The 2406-nt window shown below is 43.6% G+C and overlaps 1 protein-coding gene across 2 annotated transcripts in view; it reads right to left on the bottom strand.

Moving 5' to 3' along the window:
* Nucleotides 1–2406, bottom strand: part of twz (BTB/POZ domain-containing protein twz) — a 27972-nt gene that overhangs the window by 13295 nt on the left and 12271 nt on the right. The window lies entirely within an intron of this gene.

Below are 2406 nucleotides of genomic sequence, written 5' to 3'. Positions count from 1 at the left end.
ATTATTTTTAGAACTCTGAAGTGTCTCCAATATTTCCTTTAATATTGAGATGGACGCCTAATCAAATCTTCTCGCAGTAAAAATAATTATTTTAAAGCAGAAAGTGTCTAAACAATTCTAGCGATCAAAGAAAACTTCGAAATGCAATGCATATGCGTATGGTAATTCAGTCAACTTTCTCTCGCAAGGTATCGGTATCATTTCCTTCTTTGCATCCTATACGTTCCTATTTATCCCACTATCCGTTTCTGAATTCCAATCGACCGCCTTTCCACGATTTCCACGCACCAATTCAAAAGTGAACAGAGAGAACGCGACACGCTCTCGGATCAACGCTTACAAATCACCACTCATACACGGGTTTCACGCATACTTTTTGGTCATTTCCGTCTCGCGCACGGCCGCCGCAGCATTTATAGCCTCCATTCAGAAGTCAAAACGGCTGCCTGACATTAGCGCGGACGAAACTTTCCCTCTAACGAGGTCGCGGCGATTTCAACCGCGACGCGGACTTAATTTATCGATCCTCTCGGTCGGTCTCAGATAAGGTTGATTTAGCTGGCCATTGTTTTCGGCGCCGTCGACCCGGAACAGCTCCGCCCCGATTCTCTCGCGATTTTCATATGTATTAATAAGGCAATTAACGGCGGAACAATATTTAACGAGGTCCTCCTACCGGTCGAGGGAAAACCAAACTCGCCGCGGTCCGGCAAATGGGAGAAAACTAGAAGGGGTGGTCGATGGTTTGCGAAGAGAACGGATTCATTCCCCAGCCTGTGTGTACACACGGCAGCTTTGTTCTACGGGCCGGAATCCTTCGACGATAGATGATTGAAAATTTTAAGTCGGCCAGACGTACAATGTTGATTTATACCTTCTTCATTCAACAAAAGCGATAGACGTATGTATTGTATAATTCAATGACGAGAAAAGTCAGTTATGATTTTTATGAATTCAATTAGGAAAGTTCTTTAATCATGAAAGTGGTCGCATCAAGGATACGTGAACGTTAAATCAACTGCGGCCTCGTTCAGCATGTTCGCTGGCAAGGACCGCGGGTCCAGCTCGCCCTCGCCGGCATAAATCATTACGCGGTCTCGGGTACAACGTTAACCTCCGTAGCGCGCGTATAAACACCAATAAATACGAGCCTGTGTAACGTGGCTGTATTAAAGAACCTGGTCCGGTACCATCAACCACGAAACTCGAGAAGGAAAGAAGGTTCTCGTCGTCGCCGGCGATATTTATTTTCAGCCCGTGAGCCGGAGGAGTTCCTGCGACGACGTCGACGGGGACGAAGGTAAGGCCGAGGGGACTGGTTTCTCTCCTTCCTCCTCCTCCTCTTCGCATCGCCGCGAGGGACCACGCGAAACAGCCTGGCTTTTCTTCAAGAGTTGCGCTCGTCGAGGAAAAAATTATAACGAAATTGCTAATAGAACTATCTACAGCCTTTCCGTATTATCTTCAACGTATGATCTTAAAAATCAGTTGCTTCCCTTATAACTTCACTCATTTTCTTACATCACCATCACAAGACTGTGGATTTATAAAAGAATTGAATGTATTGCATAAAATTATCTGAACTATCCAGACTTCATTGCAACACTTCGATGATACAGAAATTGCATATTTGTAATGTTTTATTTTGCAAAAAATCTGCAGTCTAATCAAGATCGGCTCATAGTGAATCGGAATCGGTGGAAGTGAAAGAGCATAGGCACGATCTCGGCAACACTTGGCCAGTCGCGTTGGCGCCTCGCAAAAAGGAGCGTGGTCTAGATGCACCGCTCATCAATATGCATACAAACACGGGAACACAGCCGTGCATTAGGATAATGAATACGCCGCCGCAGGCTGTTTGTTAAAGGACGCTTTTAAATGCGCCTAAGCGACACGTAAGTATGCGTCTTTGCAACGCGCGGACGACGACAGAGGATAAGAAAGTATTTGTGCGAGCAACGTCTCCTTGGTAATAAAATTAGAAGCCTGAGGAAAAGGGAGGATTTCATTAACCCGAGGCTGGTCCTAAGTAGAATCGACCAGTCAAATTCAGAGACGAGGAATGCCATTTTTTAAATTACTTCTCTTTTGTATGGACCTGTGACGTTCATTATAAAAGTACTATTTTTCTGATAATAAAGTAAGCTGTGCATGTCTGAACGTAAGGCTGGGTCTATTATCATAAGGAATGATTAAATTTTCCACGTCAGTGGACAGTGTTGAACTTTCCAAGTAATTAGAATATTGAACTTGAAGATTCTTGTCAGAATACTTGCTCTTATACTATGGTTAATAATCGTACAGCTCCTGGCCAGCTACAATTAATTATTGACGCAAGTGAAAAAATTTTTATATTGAAATTGTGGATACTGACGTCTTCTAAGAGAAAAATCCAATGAATTTCTC

This window comes from Ceratina calcarata, unplaced genomic scaffold (genome assembly GCF_001652005.2).
Source record: "Ceratina calcarata isolate Rehan_Ccalc_2016 unplaced genomic scaffold, ASM165200v1 scaffold405.2, whole genome shotgun sequence".
NCBI lineage: Eukaryota > Metazoa > Arthropoda > Insecta > Hymenoptera > Apidae > Ceratina > Ceratina calcarata.
This window is presented reverse-complemented; position numbering and strand designations above follow the sequence as displayed.